The 24,113-nt window shown below is 40.8% G+C and overlaps 1 long non-coding RNA gene across 1 annotated transcript in view; it reads right to left on the reverse strand.

Annotated features, from left to right (window-relative positions):
- LOC111770161 (uncharacterized) overlaps nucleotides 1–1,037 on the reverse strand; it is a 51,823-nt gene extending 50,786 nt beyond the window's left edge. The window contains exons 1-2 of the long non-coding RNA XR_011431170.1: nucleotides 869–1,037; nucleotides 11–180 (exon numbers count right to left, since the gene is read on the reverse strand). This is a non-coding gene — a long non-coding RNA (uncharacterized lncRNA). The remainder of the gene's footprint in view (nucleotides 1–10; nucleotides 181–868) is intronic.
- Between the last annotated feature and the right edge of the window lie 23,076 nt (nucleotides 1,038–24,113).

Here is a 24,113-nt window from a genome sequence, read left to right on the forward strand (position 1 = left end):
GTTCACTAACCTGGAGAGGGCACCAAAAGGAAGTTGATCATTTGTCTCGCCTCCTGCCAGTTTCGTTCGCCTGTACGCCGGCACCTTGTAGGTAGTACTGTGCAGTGGTTGAGTGAACAATCTCTGTGTTAGATTGCCAGCGTTTTAAGCTCCTCTTTGCTGCTTAGTGATTATGTAACCCTTGTAAGAGGATGGGAGAATAAAATGAATTAATGTGTACTGAGTGCTTAAAACTGTGTCAGCATAGTCATAGTCAGTGCTCACAGGATGCCAGCTAACATAATTGGTTCTTCAAAGGACTCTTTCTAGGATTGTGAGACGATACCTACCAAAGGTTTAGTACAGTACCTGGCACCTTGTGTTCAATAAATGTCTTCTTACAGGTTTACAGGAAGCATGCAATGGCTTTCTTAAGCCCAACCCATTGGCTGATCAAGGAGGAAACAGCACTGAAGATTTTTACTTCAAAGTGATGATATTTTGATACTTGGAAGTACTTCTGTAATTTATGCTATATTGGACATAGAATGATTAACAGAGAAGCATTGAGTGAGTTCTTCCTTTCTAGAGTGTGTTTAAGGGAATTCCACAGCAATATCTGTGAACCATGCCCCACTTAGTGGGGGAATCCGGACCAGAACTATCACCTTGGCCACGTTGGTTAAGAATTATGACTACTTCCTTGGTAAGAAGGATTGAAAGATTCCCATCCGAGTCCACGTTCTGGCTTTTAGTATTCAATGAATTTCATTATGTTTAGTAAACTCCATAGAATTCTCAAGTCAGAGTGAGGGGTCACATTATCAACAAGTCTGCCATTAGAAAATACGGAGTTCACAATCCCCGTGGGTGCTGTTTAAGTAGGTACCTGGAGCAACTGGGGTCCAGCTGAGAGTTCACATCAAGGTTTTGGAGCTCGGAGTAGGGCAAACCAGGCTGGAAGCACCTCCCCTTTGAGACTTCTCTTTGGGTTGGCTTCATGGTACACAGGTCATTTGTACCTCATCTTTATAGCTCTCAATCTCAGTGGAAAGAAAGATCCTCTTTCCCAAGATTCTGGTAAAATTCCCATAACCTAATCTCGTTGGCCTGGCTCGAGTCCTATGTCCATCTCTGCACCATGCCTCTGTGGCCAGGCTGGTGTCAGAGTGGAAACAAATTACTCAGTTTAACCAGATTGGGTCATGTGCCCACTTTGATATCTGAGAGCATGGGGTTAGCCCCATCCAACCACATGAACAGAAAGAGGATGAGGAAGGACACCCCAAGGAAAATCTGGGTACTGTTATCAAAAGAAAGGGCTATGGGTGTTGGGCAGGCAAAACCAACCATTATCCACTCCATTTGGCTCCCTACTATTACTCTGTCACTTCAGTAGTCACTCATTCCACATAGGTCACAGGCTACCTTGAGTGGGTGACAGCAGGAAAGACCTCTGCTTCCTTATTCCAGAGCTCCCTGGGAACTTCTGTCTTCCTGATCCATGCTAGTCCTTATTCAAATCTCTGCCAAGGCAGCCCAAGGATATGAAGCTTCCACAGGGAAGCAGGAGAGTAATAGAGTATTGTGTAAAGTTAAGGACCCAGGCAGACCTGGACTCCAGTATTCATTCTTCCACTCATTAAAGACTGTGTGACCTTGGGCAGGTTGCTTAATCTCTCTGTTCCTTAGTTATAAATTTGTGTGTGTGTAGGGCCTCATGGGGTTGTTGTAAGGATTAAAATAAGTGAGATTATACTTAAGTAAAGGATTTAGTACAGTGGCTGGCACATGCAAATTCAATAAATGCTAGCTGTGTAACTCTTTAGGTTCAAGTCCAGGATGCCCCTGCATATTCCATAGCTGAGTTTCACTTAACAGGGTGTACTCAGATCCAACCTCACTTATTAACATCGTCTTAGTTAGAACGTCCTATTCTTCTACTCCTACAGTTGTGTTTTCTCAGGGTATCTAGGTAAAGGTGTCCTGGGGTCAATGTGTTTGGAAAATGCTGGGTAAAAGGAAGTTTTCTTGACTGTGGGGCTTCTCAGAGTCTTTATTATGGTAATTTGCATTGAGAATCTCCAAGAGGGACATTTGGTATTCCATGGTTCCCAAACCTACTGGAGTACGGAACACCTTGTTTCAAAGAACTGCTATATCAACATTTTCTGACACTCTGCAGAAAGAGGGCTGGGAACCTCTGCTAAACTCTACCCCAAAGGCTCCATCCTGCAATGCCCTGGAGTGCTCAGAGATGTCCTACAGTGGTTGCGAATCAAGACTCTCAGCGTCAGGGCAAGAGCTGTGTCATAATCAGCTGCGTAGTTTCCATACTTTCCAATATGTTCAGAATTGAGGAGCAAGGTTAAATTTTGACAACAATTTAGAAAATCACTTTTTAACCAGAGGAGGTAAACGTTTCCAAACTGAGGTGCTAATGTTCCAGACTCTGTTGTGATTTGAGCCAAGGGGCAGGAGTTGGGGACGTGGTATGAATGTCACTGCCATCAGTGGGAGGAGAGGGTGGGAGACCAGTTCTGAGAAGGTGGAAGGAAGTTAGTGGGAGCAGGTAATTCTTTGCATAAGGGTAGGGAGGGGGTGTCAGTGCCTCAAATGGGGGTATAGGTAGCAGCTTTCCTCTATTTCTGATACCTGTTGTACGTTCTTGCAACATCACCAAGAGGTGTCCATCTCCTTAAACAAAATTACGAGAGTGTTCTAGGTTAACAGCCAACCTTAAGTGCAGTAAAGATTATCCCAGATTTATCTAAGTTATAAAAGTGTGATACTGATGATTAAATCAGAAGAGGAAGTGGCTGCCCTTTTTCGAACAGCTCCTAGAGCAGCTGGGCTCTCTGAAAAGCGAAACGTGGAGGGCACTTGGGCCAGTTTCTCTAATTTGAAGGGCCTTTGGGCTCAGCGTAACTGCCATGTCAGCGCACTTTCCCTGGGGTTGTGTGTGAGTTGCTGAACTTATCTCAAGAACATTAAATAAATTAAATTAAAATAACAGTGATAATACCACCAGGAGCTTCTTGTTCCATGCTACATGGGTCTGTCTCAGCGAATTAAGACAGGCTGAACTTTAAGAAGGCCTTGAGAGTTGAAAACAGGCCGCTTGTGGTGAAATGCTCATCATGAAAAGATAAACACGTCGGTCTCACCGCCGGCAGCAAGGCTGTGACTCTCTTGCCTCTCCCCATTTCCAAAGGCTCCAACTCGAACCAGCTGGGCTGTGTCATCTCTCCATTAGTGCAGGGTTTGAAAAGCTCCAACATAGATGGACTCAAAATTGGGAGACCTGCCACTTATATTTACTGAGATGCATTGCTTACATTTTTGAGAGTGTGGGACACAAAGACATTGCTTTTTAATTGCAAAAAGTAGAAAGTGTCTCTAAGGCAGTGGCATGCTTCTTGGGAATTCCTGCCAAGGGAGCCTCCTACGGAAAACTCCATTCACCCAAGAATGGAGGTGACTTGCGTTGTTCTTTATAAAGCTACTCTTTCAGCTGCCCCCTTCCCTGTGTCTGGCTTTCTTTTCTCAGGCTCCCAGATGCACTGTAAATGCTGAGCCCAGACTGGGCTCCCCTCCACAGTACAGTGTGCTGGGAACTGGATTGGCATGGCGGATTGTTCCAAGCAGCTGGAGCATCCTCAGTCCTCTTGGGCCCAGTGTGTTCTGACAGCAGGTTCTGCTTAATGCATTCTCATTGCGTTTCTGGGGGTCACTAAAGAGAAGTCTTAAAAGCCACTGCCATGAGGTTTCTGAGGGAAGAAGAAAGGGGTGAGGGCAGGAGAATGAAGAAATACCAGAATGTTAGAAAGAAAATGTCAGCCTTGCTCCCCTGGATAATAGCAGGATTAGCTTGAGACAAACCAGAGGGAAAGTGGGAAGTGGTCATTTCTGATGATGGCTTAAGATGCTATAGTTCTTAAAGAAGGACAGTGGTATATAAGTTAATAAGACCCTGGGTCTGCTGATCCCCTGCCTCACCAACTGTTCAATACTCATCTTTCAGCATTTCTTTCCACAAGCAACAGGTAATTGGGAGCAGAGATATGGGGACTCAGGGTCCCACCAAGAAGCCTATAGGGCTGCCCTCAAAGGGCTTACATTCTAATAAAGAACTCAGCACTGACCAACATAGTGTCAGTGAACAAAAGAAGAGTCCAGTTGTGACAAAACCGAGATGATGAGGCAGTTCTGTGATGATATATTGTAGCACTGAGAACGAGTCGATGATTCACAAACCGAAAAGAGTTCTACACTGCAACCCCTCCATTATGTACAGTACTGAGTGTGCCTGAATATTTCTTTTTGTTTTTTAAGATTGGCACCTGAGCTAACAACTATTGCCAATCTTTCTTTTTTCCTGCTTTTTCTCCCCAAATCCCACCAGTACATAGTTGTACATGTTAGTTGTGGGTCCTTCTAGTTGTGGCATGAGGGATGCCTTCTCAGCATGGCCTGACGAGCGGTGCCACGTCCGTGCCCAGGATCCGAACCAGTGAAACCCTGGGCCACCAAAGCGCAGCATGAGAACTTAACCACTTGGCCACGGGGTGGCCCCTGAATATTTCTTACTTGATTCCCATCTGATGGCTTGCCCACTTCTCTTTTTTGGGGACAAGGATCCACATGTGGTGAAAACTACCAGTAGGACTCATCAGCAGAAAGGCTGTCAGTATGAGCTCACTGAGGGCACTCAGGGTCTTATTCTTCTTTGAACTCCAGAGGTTAAGGTTAGTGATTGGAATATAAGTGACTAACAAATATTTGTAAATGGCATTTAGTCACCACCACTTTTCATTTGTGTTGCACTTTTCTATTTTACAAAATAGCTTTATATATTTATTCTTAATGGAAGCCTGGGTGACAGAGCAGATATTTTTCACTTCTTTCGAAGGGAGATGGACCAAGGCACAGATGGGTTAAATGACTTGCCCAGCGTGACAGGACAAGTGAGATTCAGGGTGTCACGTGAGCCAGCTGCCAAGGTGGGAGAAGGGGACACTTACAGAAATGGAAGAGAATAATGAGACCTCCCAGGCCCTACATTTGTGTTCTTAACTTATATATAAGGCTTTCCATTTGTGTTCATTTGAAGCATCTTAAGAAATATTTCAAGGTTTGGGGTGGAATATCAAGGTGATAGAGCAGGAAGATCCTTCGCTCACCTCCTCCCACGGACTCACCAAAACTACAACTACATAGAGAACAACTGTTGCTGAGAATGACCTGAAGACCAGCAGAACAGATTTCCCACAACTACAGATGTAAAGAAAAAGCCATATTGAGACTGATAGGAGGGTAGGGATGTGGTCAAGTCAGGCCTTATACTCCCAGCATGGTGACCCGCAAGGAATATCAGAACCATGAAGCTCCTTCCAGACAAGTGAGGGGCCCAAGCCCCACATCAAACTCCCCAGCCTGGGGGGTCTCGTACCAGGAAAATGAGCCCCCATAATGTTTGGCTTTGAAAACCAGTGGAGTTTATGTCCGGGAGAGCTAAATGGCTACAGGAGACTGAAACGCCACTCTTAAAGGGCTCACTTGGCTCCAGGTCCCAGCACAGATGCAGCAGTCTGAAAAGTGCCTGAGTTATATGTGAAGGAGATTCACCATGGATTAATTTTAGGGAGTGTGCCAGAGGGGCAGGGATCTGTTGGAATTTTCTCCAGGGAATGGAAGGGTTGGCAGGCACCGTTTTTTACTCTCCTTCTACCTAGCTGATCCGGCCCTGGTGGGTGCCATTTCTGACACTCTCCATCTACCTTGCTAGCACTGCTCGCCCCACCCCAGCATTCCCCTGTGGACCTGCCCCAGTCAACCCCCCTCCAAAGCAGCATCTGCTCTGTGTCACCTAGTGGGCAGCCTGGCCAGCACCAGAGGCCCTCCAAAGCAGTTCCCACCCCAGGGTCCACCCTGCACACCAGCACACCTGCAGCAATCACAGCCCAGGCACAACAGCGAGGGCACATGCAGCCTACACAGTGGACACATCTGGACCACATGGCTCTGGTGACCAGAGGGGATTGAGCTACTAGGCCCCACAGGACACCTTCTCCATAAGACTACCCTTTCAAGACTGGGAGATATAGCTGATCTACCTAATACATAGATGCAAACACAAAGAGTTAGGCAAAATGAGGAGACAAAGGAATATGTTCCAAATGAAAGAAGAAGACAAAAACCTCGGAAAAAGAACTAAATGAAATGGAGATAAGAAATCTACCAGATAAAATGTTCAAAGTAATGCTCATTAAGATGCTCATGAAACTTGGGAGAAGAATATATAAGTGCAGTGAGAACTTTAACAAGGAGATAGAAAAAATAGAGCAAGAACCAATCAAAGCTGAAGAACACAACAACTGAAATAAAAAGTGCACTAGAGGGAATAAACAGCAGATTAGGTGATGAAGAAGAACAGATCAGTGATCTGGAAGACTGGAAAACACCCAATTGGAAGAGCTAAAAGAATAAAGAATTAAAAAAACAAGGATATCTTAAGGGACCCCTGGGACAACATCAAGCACATTAACATTCATATTATAGGGGTCCTAGAAGGCAAAGAGAGAGAGAAATGGACAGAAAATCTATTTGAAGAAATAATGACTGAAAATCATTAATCAACATGGCAAAGGAAATAGACATCCAAGTCCAGGAAGCACAGAGAGTCCCAAGTAAGATGAACCCAAAGAAATCCACACCAAGACACATTATAATTAAAATTTTGAAAGTTAAAGATAGAGAGAGAGTCTTAAAAGCAGAAAGAGAAAAACAACCAGTTACATACAAGGGAACCCCCATAAGACTATCAGTTGATTTTTCAGCAGAAACTTTACAGGTCAGAAGGGAGTGGCACAACATATTCAAAGTGCTGAAGGGAAAAAACTTACAACCAAGAATACTCTACCCAGCAAAGTAATCATTCAGAACTGAAGGAGAGACAAAGAGTTTTCTAGACAAGCAAAAACTAAAGGAGTTCATCACCATTAAACCAGCCTTACAAGAAATATTTAAGGGACTTCTTTAAATGGAAAAGAATAGGCCATAACTAAAATAAGGAAATTATGAAAGAAAAAAATCTCACTGGCAATGGCAAACATATAATAAAGGTAATGGTTCAACCACCTATATATAGTTAGTTTGAAGGTTAAAAGACAAAAGTAGTAAAATCATCTATATCTATAATAATTAGTTAAGGGATACACACAAAATAAAAAGATGTAAAATATGACATCAAAAACATAAAAGTGAGAAGGTGGAGTAAAAATGCAGTGTTGTTAGAACATACTTGAACTTAAGGGACCATTAACTTAAAACAGACTGCTGTATTCATAGGTTGTTATATGGGAACCTCATGGTAACCACAAACCAAAACCTATGATACGTGCACAAAAAATAAAAAGGAAGGAATACAAACATAACACTAAAGAAAGTCATCAAAGAAAGAAGAAAAGAACAGAGAAGAACTACAAAAACAATTAACAAAATAGCGATTAGTACATATCTATCAATGATTACTTTAAATGTAAATCAATTAAATGTGCTAATCAAAAGACACAGTGTGGCTGAATGGATAAAAAAACAAGACCCATCTATATGCTCCCTACAAGAGACCCACTTCAGATCTAAAGGCACACACGGACTGAAGGTGAAGGGATGGAAAAAGATATTCCATGTGTTGAAATGAAAAGAAAGCTGGGGTCACAATTCTCATATAAGACAAAATAAACTTAAAACAAATGCTGTAACAAAAGACAAAGAAGGGCTTTATATAATGATAAAGGAGTCAATCCAACAAGAGGATTTAACATTTGTAAATATTTATGCATCCAACATAGGAGCACCTAAATATATAAAGCAAATATTAACAGACATAAAGGGAGAAACTGACGGTAATACAATAATAGTAGGGTGCTTTAATATTTCTCTTACATCAGTGGATAGATCATCCACACAAAAAATCAATAAGGAAACAATGGAGTTAAGTGACACACTAGACTGGGTGGATTTAATAGATGTACACAGAACATTCCATCCAAAAACTGCAGTATGCACATGCTTTTCAAGTGTACAGGGACCATTCTTCAAGATAGATCATATGTTAGGCCACAAAACAAGTCTCGATAAATTTAAGAAGATTGAAATAATATCAAGCATTTTCTGACCACAATAGTATGAAACTAGAAATCAACTACAAGAAGAAAACTGGAAAAGTCACAAATATGTGGAGATTAAACAAAATGCTACTGAACAACTATTGAGTCAATGAAGAAATCAAAAGAAAAGTAAAAAATATCTGGAGACAAATGAAAATGGAAACACAATGTTCTGGAATCTATGATGCACAGCAAAAGCAGTTGTAAGAGGGAAGTTAATACTGATTTAGGCCTACCAAGAAACAAGAAAAATCTCAATCTAACTTTACACATAAAGTAACTAGAAAAAGAAGAATGAGCAAAGCCCAAAGTCAGTAGAAGGAAGGAAATAATAAAGACTAGAACAGAAATAAACGAACAGAGACTAAAAAACAATAGAACGATCAACGAAATTAAGAACTGATTCTTTGAAAAAATAAACAAAATTGATAAACCTTTAGCCAGACTCATGAAGAAAAAAAGAGAGAGGGTCCAAATAAAATCAGCAATGAAAGAGGAGATATTACAAATGATACCGCAGAAATACAAAGGATCATAAGAGATTACTATGAACAATTATATGCCAACAAATTGGGCAACCTAGAATAAAGGAAAAAATTCCTAGAAACATACAATCTTCCAAAACTGAATCAGGAAGAAATAGAAAATTTGAACAGACTAATTACTAGTAATGAAATTGAATCAGTAATCAAAAAATTCCCAACAAACAAAAGTCTAGGGCAAGACAGTTTCACAGGTGAATTCTACCAAACATTTAAAGAAGAATTAATATTTATCTTCCTCAAACTAGTCCAAAAAATTGAAGAGGAAGGAATGCTTCCAAACTCATTTTACAAGGCCAGCATTACCCTGATATCAAAACCAGACAAAGACCCTACAAAAAAAGAAAATTACAGGCTGATATCTCTGATGAACACAGATGCAAAATCCTCAACAAAATATTAGCAAACAAAATTCAACAATACATTAAAAGGATCATACACATGATCAAGTGAGATTTATTCTAGAGGTGCAAGGATGGTTTAATGTCCACAGGTCCATCAACGTGATTCACTCCATTAACAAAATGAAGGATAAAAATCATATGATCATCTCAATAGATGCAGAAAAAGCATTTGACAAAAGTCAACATCCATTTATGATAACAACTCTCAATAAAGTGGGTCTAGAGGGAACATACCTCAGCATAATAAAGGCCATGTATGACAAAACCACAACTAACATCATACTCAATGATGAAAAGCTGAAAGCTTTTCCTCTAAGATCAGGAACAGGACAACGATGCCCACACTCGCCACTTTTAATCAACATAGTATTGGAAGTCCTAGCACAACAATCAGATAAGACAAAGAAATAAAAGGGATTCAAAGTGGAAAGAAAGAAATTAAATTGTCACTATTTACAGATGACATGATACCATACAGAGAAACTCCTAAAGACTCCACCAAAAAATATTAAAAGTAACAAGTGAATTCAATAAAGTTGCTGGATACAAAAATCAACATACAGAAATCTGATACAATTCTATACACTAGTAATGAACACTCAGAAAGAGAAATTAAGAAAAAAAATCCCATTTACAATTGCATCAAAAAGAATAAAATACCTAGGAATAAATTTAATCAAAGAGATGAAAGATCTGTACTCTGAAAACTATAAGATATTGATGAAAGAAATTGAATCCAACACAAATAAATGGAAAGATATACCTTTCTCATGGATTGGAAGAAGTAAAATTGTTAAAATGTCCATACTACCCAAAGCAATCTACAGATTCAATGGAATCCCTATCAAAATTCTAAGGGCATTTTTCACAGAAATAGAACAAATAATCCTAAAATTTATATGGAACAACAAAAGACCGCAAATAGCCAAGGAATCTTGAGAAAGAAGAATGAAGCTGTAGGTATCATGCTCTCTGATTTTAAACTATACTGTAAATCTATAGTAATCAAAACAGTATGCTATTGGGATAAAAATACACACATAGATCAATGGAATAGAATAGATAGCCCAGAGGGCTGGCCCGGTGGCACAGTGGTCAGTTTGCACGTTCTGCTTCTCGGCAGCCCAGGGTTCGCCGGTTCGGATCCCGGGTGTGGACATGGCACCGCTTGGCAAAAGCCAGGCTGTGGTAGGCATCCCACATAAAGTAGAGGAAGAAGGGCATGGATGTGAGCTCAAGGCCGGTCTCCCTCAGCAAAAAGAGGAGGATTGGCAGTAGTTAGCTCAGGGTTAATCTTCCTCAAAAAAAAAAAAAAGAATAGAGAGCCCAGAAATAAACCCATGCTTATATGGTCAGTTAATCTACAATAAGGAGGCAAAAATACGCAATGGGGAAAGAACAGTCCCTTCAAAAAATGGTGTTGGGAAAATTAGACAGCTTCATGCAAAAGAATGAAACTGGACCGCTTTCTTACATCATATACAAAAATAAATTAAAAATGGATTAAAGATTTACATGTAAGACCTGAAGCCATAAAACTCCTGGAATAAAACCTAGGTGGCAAGCTCTTTAACATTGGTGCTAGCAATATTTTTTTGGATTTGTCTCCTCAGGCAAAGGCAACAAAAGCAAAAATAAACACACAAGACTACATCAAACTAAAAAGTTTTTGCACAGTGAAGGAAACCACCCACAAAACACAAAGGCAACCTACTGAATTGGAGAAGATTTTTTCAATTGATATATCTGATGGGGGTTAATACCCAAAATATATAAAAAACTCATACAACTCAATATCAAAAAACCAAACAATCCAATTAAAAATGGGCAGAGGACCTGCATAGACATTTTCCCAAAGAAGACATACAGATGGCCCTCAGGTACATGAAAAGATGCTCAACACCACTAATCATCAGGGAAATGCAAATCAAAATCAAATGAGATATCACTTCACACCTGTCAGAATGGCTGTTATGAAAAAGATAAATGACAAGTGTCATCGAGAACGTGGAGAAAAGGGAACCCTTGTGCACTGTTGGTGGGAATGTAAATTGGTGCAGCCAATGGAAAACAGTATGGAGGTTGCTCAAAAAATTAAAAATAGAACTACCATATGATCCAGCAATTCCACTTCTGGGTATCTATCCAAAGAAAATGAAAGTGTTATCTCAAAAAGATATATGCACCCCCATGTTCACTGCAGCATTATTTACAATAGCTAAGATATGGAAGCAACCTAAGTGTCCATCAATAGATGCATGGATAAAGAAGATGTGGTATATCTACACAATAGAATACTACTCTTGCCATTTGTGACAACATGGATGGACCTAGAGGATATTATGCCAAGTGAAATACATCAGACAGAGAAAGACAAATACCTTATTATTTCACTTATATGTGGAATCTAATAAACAAAACAAACAAAACAAAACAGAAACAAACTCACAGATACAGAGAACAAATTGGTGGTCACCATGAGGGGGCGGTGGAGGAGGGAGGTTGGCTGAAATAAGTGAAGAGGATTAAGAGGTACAAACTTCCAGTCATAAAATAAATAACTCACGGGGATGAAATGTACAGCATAGGGAACATAGGCAATAATAATAACTTTGTATAGTGACGATGGTTACTAGCCTTGTCATAGTGATCATTTCACAATGTACATAACTGTCATGTTACTATGTTGCACACCTGAAACTAAGATAATATTGTATGTCAACTATACTTCAATAAAGAAAAGAAATATTAAGGTTTTTTCAGTTATAAAAGTGAAAATACATAATGATAAAGATTACTGCAGATTATGGATGAATAAAAGCCCCTCTCTGGATTAAAACTCACACTAATTCTTTTATTAAGCTGGCAAGAATAGTAAAGCATTCAGTCACGACCATTAGGCACAAGACTCCATCAGGAAAAAACTAGCAATTTTGTTAATAATGAAAAATAGAAATAATCACTGCGTCTTCGGGAAGCATTTACCATTGAAGCAGTTTCTTTTGCTAGGAGCGTAGACATTTCCACTTCTCCTCAGTACTCATCTAGCAGCAGGGGATCATCAGATCTGAGAGTGTCCTCCTCAATTAACATTTTCCCTTAATTATTTCTGAAAACGATGAACAACGTAACCAAGTGGATCAGTGGCCACAATGCTTAATTTTGCACCTCCACTATTATGCTTACAGTGGCATTTTTTGCTTATTAACACTCCTGAATCTGAAATGGTACCAAGTCATATTTTTGTCACTTTATCAACAATTCTCTAAAAGCTAATTCTTATTCTGTAGATCATGCATTCTCAACAGAGCTGATGTCGCTGCCAAGGGGGCAAAAATTGGTTTTTGGAGTATAAGGGGTGACAATATCTTACCCTTTTTTATGCATAAAGCACAGGTATACATACAGTACACAAACACATACACAGTATATCTGTGGTATTAAAATTTCCTGGGATGGAGGAAAATTAAGAAAAAATATATATCTCAAAAAGCTCCTTCTGGAGAGGGAGATAATGAAAAATAAGTTGATAAACACTGCTCAAGATATATAGTTCTCAAACTTGGATGCACACTGTAATCTCCTTGGGACTTATAAAAATACTAATGCCTGAGTCATTCCCGGAGTTTCTGATGTAATCGGTCCTGAGATTGGTACATGTAAAAGCTCCCCCGATGAGTCTAAGGGACAGCCATGTGTGAGAACCACTGCTATAGATTGCAGGGGACGTACGTCCTGCCACTTCCCCCCTGGTGCTATGGTGGACATGACTAAACCATCATGACATTCTTCCCCACAAAGCGCACGTATGACTTTGGAATTTTTTCCATATATTACTACCTTCAATTGGAGTTGACGCGTGAAATGAAACATGTTTGCCGTCCACGTTCTAGATGGTCCCCCGGGCTAGAACAGAATCCAAAACTGTATTCTAATGTTTTAGCACCCAGAAGTTTCTTGTTGTCATTATGTCTTACATTCCCTTATATCCTTTTATTGATCAGGGAGAAGGAAAGAACAAAAATCAGTGGTTATTGAAGACGGAGAAGGAAGTTTGATGAACATCTAAACATAGTTGTTCAAAGGTATGTTTGGTTGTATCTAGGAAGAGCTGGCTGATGTTCTATTTTCATTATAAAACGGAAGAGGCCAATTGCCTCTTTTGCTTGTGAACAAACATATCTACCAGGTTAAGGAATAATCCCAACAGGTCCCATGGCATCGCCAGAGGAGAGCTGCTCAGTTTTATGCTAGCATCTGTGGTTAACTCGAGCATCATTTAGTGGGCATAAAGGACCAGGAGCAGAGATTAACATCAGGTATTAGTGCAGTCAGACAGACCTTCAAGTGGAAAGTCAAGTGAAATCATTTCAAGGATAAAAGTTTCTGATTAGGTCTTCAAATTAAAAAAGTGTTGTCTGTTGAGATAAATATAGATTAAACAATAAATGCATTCTGTGAGAAAATTTGGACACCAGAAAAATGGCAATATTCCTTGAATTTGATGGTTGAATAGAAACAAAACTTGATATTATTTTCATCACTTAAAGGAATCTGAACTAATGTTATACACACATATATGCATGGGTGTGTATGTGTGTGCACACGTACGTGAAATAGTAATTAGTTTTTGAAAACAAAGCAGCCAATGAAGATTTGGGAAAGTGCCTACCTCCTCAGTCATCAGGGAATTACAATAAAAATAAAACCATCAGATGGGCAAAAGATTAAAAAAGCTGAAAATACCAAGTTCGGAGAGGATGCAGAATAATAGGGTCCTTCATCTAGTGTCGGTGGGAATGCAAAATTGGTTTAATGACTCTGGAAAAAATAGTGTAGCGTTATCTAGTAATGGGGAAGATATATACACCCTCTGCCCCAGCAGTTCCACTTCTGGGAATTTCTGCTAGAGAAATGTGCTCGTCAGTTATCAGGAGACATGAACAAGGATGCTCACAGTAGCACTGTCTGTAGTAATAGCCCCAATGGGAAGAAGGCAAATATTCATCCGGGATGGAATGGATAAGTAATCGTGGTATGTTCTCAAATGTACTACCACATAGCAATAAAACTGATAAACTATTTTTCCACAGAGTAAATGGATGACTCTTACCAACATGATGGTGAGGGAAGACAAAAAGACTCCTTTCATATAAATGTCAAAAACAGACAAAATTAGACAATAATATGTAGGGATGCATATATAGGTGATAAAACTACAAAGCAAAGCAAGGAAATGATTATCAAGAACGTCAGCATAGTGGTTAGCGAAGAACAAGGTGGTTGTTATCATTAAGGAGGGGCACCCAGTGGGAGAGGGGAGGGATTCCAGCCATACGCCTAGGAGCCCATTTCCTGATCCAGGTCGTAATCACATACATGGGTACTTGCCTTATAATTATTTGTAATATGTTTTTATGTACTTTTCTGGATGTTATATTTCACAATAAAAAATAATAATTAGTTTCTAAACTTGCTGTTTTCCATATGACATGTACCAGTGTATTTAAGTTAAACAATAAGAGAACGTTTTTGAAGGGGAAATGAAACACCCCACAGAATGGAGAAGAGCTGAACAACAGGTCTTGCAAGGTACCAGCAATAGCACAGCTCCAGGGATCATGGCCCCGAGGGATCCTTTCTCTGGGGTGTGCTCCTCAGATACCTTGATCAACTTCCTAGGCCTTCTGTCTTCCCGCTGAAGATTCCGGTTCCCAGAAAACAGAATAGAATTGGCCTGGTCACGTGCCCCAGTGGTCAAGTGACCTGCCCCACCTGAACCATGTGGAGTCAGAGACAGACAGGAGGGAGACTCTGTAGATGAAAACTACCTATGCCCACGAAAGCGGGACACCGTCAAAGCCAACAAATAGAAAACCCCAAGATCCAAGATGTACAGGTAAGGATGATAAGCAAAGACACAACTGATTAGTTTCTTTGACAATAATTGAATTGTTCCTGAAGAATTCATCCCACAAAAGGAAAGTAGTTAATTTGCTTCAACTATTGGCCCCTGGACTCCAGGGTTGGAGAGCATCACATGTGAACACTGTGAACAGCGCGTAGAGATGATTCTTCCTACTGACGGGGCCCTAACTCACCACGTCCCTTCCCTCTGAGAAATGTGTGCAAACTAAAAAATGTCACGCTGATCACCCCTCTGCTTCAGAAAACCAGGCTTCAACCATCTTTTATGCTCAGCTCTGCTGAGCTCCATGGTGGTCAGAATAACTGAAAGAGGGGAAAGTTGGTTAAGAAATGCCACGAATCAGGGCTCCTGTTTGCTGGGACCACCAGGCGGAGGACTCATCTGTCATTTACAGGTTTCCAATTCCTTCAGGGGCTTCATTTCACAGAAGATAAGGGTGGGGGCAGGGCTTATACATTGGGATACTGGGGAGGGGAGGGACATGGGAAATATCACCATGCCCCTAGGAATCCTGACCGCCTCCTTTACTCATTCTGTATCAAGCAACCAAGATAATTTACAAAAAATACCAACTTATACGTAACGTATCCTTTCTACAGCCCTACCTGAACACCGAAATGGCTCTGAACTAAACTACACAGGTAAACCAGGCGTTTATGAAGCAGAATGAGTTGCCTCGGCTATAGAGACCAGTGGTGATACAATAAAATTCAAATTAAGCATGAATATCTTTATTCATGAGTCTGAATCCCTAAGAGTGAGGGTGTGGGTGCCTGTATTCTTATTTCATTCAGCAGTCACATTAATCACAAAACTCTCAAATACAGATTTGGTCTGCAGTATGTACCTACGCCTCTGGAGCCTAGAGTACTTTATAAACACAAGCGCATTAACATGAACAAAAAAGCATCTTATTACACCATGCCCCAGAGTTACCACGGCATCCACTCTAAAAACCAAGGATCTGCCTTGCTTTGAGCAAAGCCTCCTTTATTGATGGCTTCTGTGGATACAGTTGACATCCGCTCTCCCCCTTCTGATCTCATTATTTCAGATCCATACATCCTGGCTGGCTTGGCCTCCTCTCGGTCCTCCGGCCACATGAATGCGATTGTTTCATTGCTTCCTTTCTTGCAGCCGGGTTTTGTCCGGCCTTGGCTCAGGGTGCGTGTTTAAAGACGAAAACGTAGGCCCCCCACGAGAGTCTAAAACTCCCGGAGCCCTTCATCGGGTGACCTCCTCCTGTCGGGGCCATTTTTCTTGAGGGCTTCTCTTGGGGCCCTGAACAGGACGCTGAAAGTTGGGCCGAGAGCTTGGCAGACAAGCCCCTTGATTGTTGTTGGAGACTCCAGGTCGCTTCTGGGCGGAGCACGCCTTTCATGAATCCAGGAGGCTGGGACGTGCATTCCGATGAGAGGGGAAACGTGCTGGGGAGAAGGCAGGCCTTGATGTATGCCCCGGTGGACAAAAGCTGCTAGTGTCAGCTTGATTTGCAAGATCAACATTCATGAGTTCGACCGCTTAGAAAAGGGGATTATCTGCAAACCCGGGCCTGAATGGAAGCCATACATAAGTGATTTCACACTACCAAGCAGAAAGAATATTCCCCCTCCTAAATTATTCCGAACAGCATGTTCGGCCCCTCCCAGGTTCCCACCGCTGGTGAGCCCTCGGGGGGGGCGGGGGGGGTGTGCTCTTTTGGTGAATCTCTCCAGCCCTAGCCTGGCGATCAGTTTATGTAAGGGGACAGGAGGCCGACACCCAGTAGCGGCCGCTTCGCTTCCCAAGATCCACTCCGGGTTTTGCTTGGTGCTGCTCCGGGGGCCCATTCCAGACCCGGTGAGATCCAGGCAAGGTTTTTCCTCTCACCCACCGGCAGCGCTGCTCCGCTGGGGTTCCCGGCCGAACTCGCCACAGATGCACATTTAAAGACGTGCTCCAATGTGCATCCCGCATCAAAGGCGTTGGGAGGGTCTTTCATCGGCTGCCTGAGGAGGGACACGCTCCCAGCCACCCTCATTTGTAGCTGGGTTTACTCTGAAATGTAAATGTACCCCCCGATGCAAAAAGAAAGGGTGGAAGGTGTTTTTTTTTTCCACTCGGTTTCTCATTTTGCCTCGCCTTCATCCATCCTTTGTGTACGCCTGGCTGTGTTAACCCTATGAGGAGCCCCATGCTTGTGCTTTCCTTTCTCCCCTCTGGTTGGCATCCCGTTTGTAGCCTGACTTACTTCTTCGGGCGTCACGTACCCCTTGCAGTTCCTGGAGGTGGATTTGTTGTAGGACAGATAAAGCTGGGCAGCCACAGATGTCGGATGTCTCCGGAGCCTTGCGGGGAGCGGTGCGAAGGCCAAAGCTGGGTAAACGCCCACTGCCGCCTGCGTACCGAGCAACCCACATCTGGTGGTCTTTGTGTCGCGCCTTCTGGAAGCTCCACGGAGCTCGACGGACCCCCAGCTGCCCAGCCGGGAGCGGCCCTCCTTAAGGGGTTGCCTGGGAGGCTGGAGAGTAGCAGTAAATGGCTGAGAGCCATGCCCCCTGTCAGAAGGGTGCTGGGACGTTTAGTGCTGGTGAATTACCCAGCGGGCGCTGAGCAGGAGGGGTTGGAAAGGACTCCATTTTTAAAAAACGTTTTCCCGGGAGTCCCCCAGTGTTAGGAAAGATTCAAGGCTTTCAAAGAAACAGTACACAGAAGTGTGTTTGGGGGGGCGGGGGAGGGGGGAGAGTTGAGGTCAGTTGGGAAGGGGGAGGGTAGGGAGTAGAAGTTGAGCGCTAGGACATATTTAGGAGCAAGCTTTGATCCTGGAGGACTGATTTTGTAAGGGAGGGCGGCACGAGGCGACAGGGAAGTCAGGCACCCGTCTGTACTGAGGACAGGTGTCTGCACGCTCAGACCATGGGGTTCAGGCAACACTGTGAGGCTAGGACCCTGCCCGCAGAGCATGCCTGAGAAAGGTCTACACTGTGAGCCCAGCTCACTATAGACACAGGACTCACTGATTCGCGTGGGCTCTCTGTAAAAAGACGTTTGCTGCATGAATGTGAGGCTCTTCACAGAAGCCTCCTAAGTCTCTGGAGCTCAAGGAAATTGTTCTTCCTTGGCAGGAATACAGCCTGGACAGCCGGGAGATCAAGATTCTCTGATCAGGTCTGACCAGGAGCCCTGTGGGAATGCCAACCTCTTTACCTGAGGCTGCTGTGGAGCTTCTGTTGGGCACCGCACACAGACATCTCGGGCTGACCATGTTTCATAGCCCTGTTTGATAAGGTTTCTCAGGAAAACCTTTAGGCTCTCTGTAAATTCGAACATTCATATGCACAAGTTTCCTCACTGCAACATTATTATAATTGTAGATTAGTGGAAACTACCTAAAAGTTCAGAGGAGATTGGTTGTATAAATTATGACAGTGTGGGGACCTGGATTTGGCCACCCCAAGCTGTGTCTCTTTGGCATGATGATTATTTGAGGCTAGTTACTTTACAGACAGGAAAGCAACTGAAAAGTAGAACTTACCCTTTGTAAGAGACATTTACATTGTAAAGGAACTCTCCATCTGTAAAGATATCTCCCTCTCTACCAGGAAGAAGGGGAGATGACCTTATCTCTAGAAACTCTTAATCAATGTGGAAGGCAAGGACTTAAATCTGCATTTGTTTATTGTGCTTGTCTGGTAACCTCCTGTAACTGACTCCCCCCACCCCCAATGTTGGCATTTCTTTAAGGATTAAGCATCTTTCCTTAGGCTAGGAACTGATTGCTGTGCTCACCTGTGACCATCCAGCTCAAGACAATAGACTTGCCTCCTGCTAAGCCCTCCAAGAGGACCCACTACTCATGTAATATTTGGCTGGTAATGCATAGCTTGAATCTAATAATGAGGAAACATCACACCAACCCCAAATGAGAAATATTCTATTTTAAAAAGGGTAACTGTTTTTGTCAGCATCATTAAATGTCAGTGTCATTAAAAAAAAAAGGCTAAGGATATATGTCAACTAAATGTGATGTATGATTCTAGACTGGATCCTTTACTAGAAACATCACTGGGTGTGGTAGGCAGCCTGCAAGATGGTCCCAAATAATCCCATTTCCTAGTATTTGCACCCTTGTGTAACCATCTCTTCTGAATGTTGGCTGGACTGGTTGACTTGCTTCTAAGAAGTAATGGGATGGCAGAAGTAACAGACTGTCACTTAAAGCTTAAGTTACCAAAAAAATGACCGAGGCTTCCATTTTGGGGGCTTGCTCTCTCACGCTCTCATTCTAAGTTAGGCCAGCTGTAACGTTGTGAGCTGCCATATGATGAGACCCACATGTCAAAGAACTGAGAAAGGCCTGTTGCCAACAGCCAGTGAGGCACTGAATGCTGTGAACGACCACATGAATGAGTGGATCCTCCCCCAGTCAAGCCTTCAAATGACGCCACAGCCCCAGCCTACACCCTGATTGTGGCCTGGTGAGAGACCCTGAGCCAGAGGACCCAGCTAAGCCACATCTAAATACCTAACTCACAGAAAGTATGAGATCATAAGTGTTTGTTGTTTTAAACTACCAAGGTTCGGAGTAATTTATTATGCAGCAACACATAACTAAAACACTATGTCAGTTGATAAAATTGGAATAGGGACAGAAGATTATATAAAGGTGTTATTTGTGGGGAAAGGATAGTCTCTTCAACCACATGCAAAAGAATGAAACTGGACCCCTATCTTACACCATAAACAAAAATCATACACAAAAATCAACTTAAAGACTTTAGTGGAAGATCTGAAACCATAAAACTCCTAGAAGAAAACATAGGCAGTAAGCTACTTGACATCGGTCTTAGTGATGATATTTTAGATTTGACACCAAAAACAAAGGCAACAAAAGCTAAAATAAACAAGTGGGATTACATCAGACTAAAAGGCTTCTGTACAGCAAAGGAAACCATTCTATAAAATGAAAAGGTAATCTACTGAATGGGAGAAAGTATTGCAAATCATATATCTTATAAAGTGTTAATATCTAAAATATATGAAGAATACATACAATTCAACAGCAAAACCCAAACAATCCAGTTAAAAAATGGGCAGAGGATCTGAACAGCCTTTTTTCAAAGAAGACATACAGATGGCCAACAGGTACGTGAAAAGGTGCTCAACATCACTAATATCAGGAAAATGCAAATCAGAACCACAATGAGATAACACCTCACACCTGTTAGAATGGCTATTATCAAAAAGACAAGAGGTAACAAGTGTTAGGGAAGATGTGGAGAAAAGGGGACACTTATGCACTGTGGTGGGAATGTCAATTAGTGCAGCCACTATGGGAAACAGTAGGGAATTTCCTCAAAAAATTAAAAATAGAGTTACCATAGAATCCAGCGATTCCACTTCTGGGTATTTATCTGAACGAAACGAAATCACCATCTGGAAAAGATATCTACACCTCCATGATCATTGTGGCATTATTTACAATAGCCAAGACATGAAAACAACCTAAGTGTTCATCAATGGATGAATAATGAAAATGCGCTATACATATGTGTCTCTGTGTATGTGTATATTACATACACATATAACTCATACACACACACATTCAATGCAATAGAATAGAATAAAAAAGAAGGAAATCCTGCCATTTTCAACAACATGGATGAAACTTTAGGGCATTATGCTAAGTGGAATGTGAGACAGAGAAAGAAATACTGGATCAGCTCGCTTCCATGTCGAATCTAAAAAAACTCAAAACTAAACTCACAGAAAAAAGAGTAGATTCATGGTTGTCAGGTGTGGAGTGGGTGTGAGGGAAATGAGTAAAGGTGGTCAAGATGTACAAACTTCTAGTTATAAGATAAATATGTCCAGGGGATGTAATTTACTACATGGTGAACATAGTTAACAATACTGTATTGTATATTGGAAAGTTGCTAAGAGAGTAGATCTTAAAAGTTCTCACCACAAGAAAAAAAGTTTGTAACTATGTGTGGTTATGGATGTTAACTAGACTATTATGGTCATTTCACAACATATATATATATATCAAATCATTATGTTGTACACTAAAGCTAATATGATGTTGTATGTCAATTATATCTCCATTAAAAAAAAGGTGGAAAATCGCCCTTCTACTGCTAATTAGTTGATCTTGCATAAGTGACTTTAATTTTCTGATCCTGTTTCCTCTTCTATAAAATGTGGAAAATAAAAATAACATCCTCACAGAACTGTTATGACAAGCAAATGAAAAGACATGGGAAAACACAAATAAACGTTTAAGATCCTATACAAATGCTAGTATGATGATGATTGTTGTAGATTGCATATGGCGCCAATTCTTCCACCCTCCCTTCCTCCCAGTTCTTTGCTTTGCCTCTAACTTTGGGGGGTGGGGTGTGGGGGGGGGTGTTGTATTTTGCTACCTCTAGACTCTGGGCCTGGCCGTGTGACTTGCTTTGACCAATAAGAAGTCAGCAGATGTAACAGAGATGCCTGGAAACTACTTGTGCAACTGGGTTTGTCCTTTTGCTTCTCTGCCATAGTTATGAGAAGAAAACGTCCAGGCTAGTAGAGAAGACCCACCCCAGCTGAACTCAGCTTGGATTAGCTGATCCCCAGCCAACTGCAGACTAGCATGCTAAATAAAGTTGTACTCCACTGAGATTTTGTGATGGCTACATTATTGCATTAACAACTGGTACAATCATAATTTCCCTGGAAAACATTGAGAAGATAATGGAAAAGTTGCAAAAAGGGTAAACAATATAAAATTTTGTTTTTCTTCCAAAACTGAATGAAGATGGCTGAAACTTTGTTTTTTCCATTTTTAATTGATTTTTAATACAGTGCTTTTTACTATGCATTCCATATAGCAAATTGATTCTCACAGAATGCTTTTGGTGAGTTTTACCAAACTCTTCTATCTATAGTCAACCTATGCTTATAATTTGATCACAATCTGACAAAATTAGACTATAAATAAATGCTTGATTACTAGTTGGTTTAGCAAAAAAATGTTATTGATGAAAAGGGTAGTTCTGACCTGAATGTTCATTGTTATTTTCTTTTACATTTAAGACCAAAATGAAACAACAAAGACATATGTTGGAACTTCACTTGTTCATCAATGACATGAGTGAATTCTTTGCTCAATCTGATGATAGTTTTCAATACTGGAAGAATACGCCTTTCTTCAATTTCTTGTGCTATTTACTATGTACACTTACAGACATCATACACTTTTAACTGCATTAACGTTTTCTCCATGATTTAAGTCTAGAACATGAACAAAACAGTAAACCAAGTCCCGATTCGTAGCGTTTGCTAATTTCTATGATGTCAACGCTCCCACCAAGGACAATTTCAAGGCACCAACTTGATGTCACTGAACATAAAGTTGGGAAGAGATGTACACCACGATACAGTATGTCCACCATAGAGATACAATAGACATAAATAACTTCAAGAGCACAGATAGGAAAAATGAAAAGAATTATATCAATGTTAAATTTACTGAAGTTGATAACTTTACTCTGGGTATGTAAGATAATATCTTTATTCTTAAGAAGTATACACTGCACACTGATATGCTAGGTAAAGGCCATGATGTTTGTAAATATATATATGAGAGAGGGAGGAGGCGGATGGGGGAAGAGAATGTCTAAGCATAAATGATAAAGCAAATGGTGCAAAATGTTAACAATAAGTGTATCTGGGCAAAGGATTAAAGGATGTATATGTTCTCTGTCCATTGTACCTATTCTGTATGTTTGAAATCATTTCTAAATAATAAGATTTTTCTTAAAGTATCAGATCACTCTGACATATCTTCAACAAAATATATATAAATAAATGATTCCATGACTTTAAGTTACCAATGTAAAATGACAGAGAAAATCCCACTTTTTGTTTCTTTCTTACTTCAGGTACATCTTATAGAGCTTTGTTTTGTTTTTCTAATTCCCCATGGCACCATAAGAAAGGCAATGCTCTAGACAGAATCTTGTTTCTATGAATCTCCTGTATTTTGTCCACATCTTTTCTTCATTTCTAAGATGACGGTTTTATAATTTCACTCTTAAGAGCAAGAATTCTTAGTAATTTGGGGAGAGTTATTCTTCCCAGGTTTTTCTTTTTTTTTTTTTAAATCTTTATTAAGATACAATTCACATACCATAAAATCTACCCTTTTAAATTGGAAAATTCAGTGATTTGGGGTATATTCACTAAGTTGTGCTATCATTATGGTATCTAATTTTAGAACACTTTCGTCATTCCCAAAAGAAACCCCATCTGTACCTATTAATCAGTCACTCCCCATTCCTTGCTTCCTCCAGCCCCCAGCAACCACTAATGGGCTTTCTGTCTCTATGGATTTGCCTATTCTGTATATTTTATGTAAATAGAATCATACAATATGTCACCTTTTGTGTATGTCTTCTTTCATTTAGCATAATGTTTTCAGGATTCATCCATGTTATAGTATTTATCAGTAGTTAATTCCTTTTTCTAGTTGAATAATATTCCATTGTATGGATATAAAACAATTTGTTTATTCATTCATCAGTTGATGGACACTTGAGTTGTTTCCACTTTCTGGCTAGGATAAATAGTGCTTTTGTGAACATTTGTATACAAATATTTGTGAACATATGTTTTCAATCCTTTTAGGTATATACCTAGGAGTGGAATTTCTGGATCATAGGGTAGCTCTATGTGCAACATTCTGAGATTCTTTTCAGGTTTTCGTGTGCTTTTAAGCTATGTTATCTTCTCCAGAATTGCCCTAGCCCGTCTTATAGCATTACTGTCCTATGTATGTTTGTTTGCCTGAACTTCTCTTTATGCCTTTATGATATGCATATTTCCTCATGAATTAAAATGATTTATGAGCAAAGAGCCCACAGGTACAAGTGAAGTCTTTCCTTACCAATGGATGCCCTTGCATGTCACCCTTGTTGTCCCTTCCATTGAATGACTATTAAGACTCCGTGTAAACCATTCTGGCACTTGCCCTTTCCTCTAGGATCACATTTTAAATATTTCAAGTGCATACCTTGTCTTTCCCACAAATCCATGTGCTCCTGGAAAGCACAGTCCATGT

Source organism: Equus caballus, chromosome 23 (genome assembly GCF_041296265.1).
Source record: "Equus caballus isolate H_3958 breed thoroughbred chromosome 23, TB-T2T, whole genome shotgun sequence".
Taxonomy (NCBI): domain Eukaryota; kingdom Metazoa; phylum Chordata; class Mammalia; order Perissodactyla; family Equidae; genus Equus; species Equus caballus.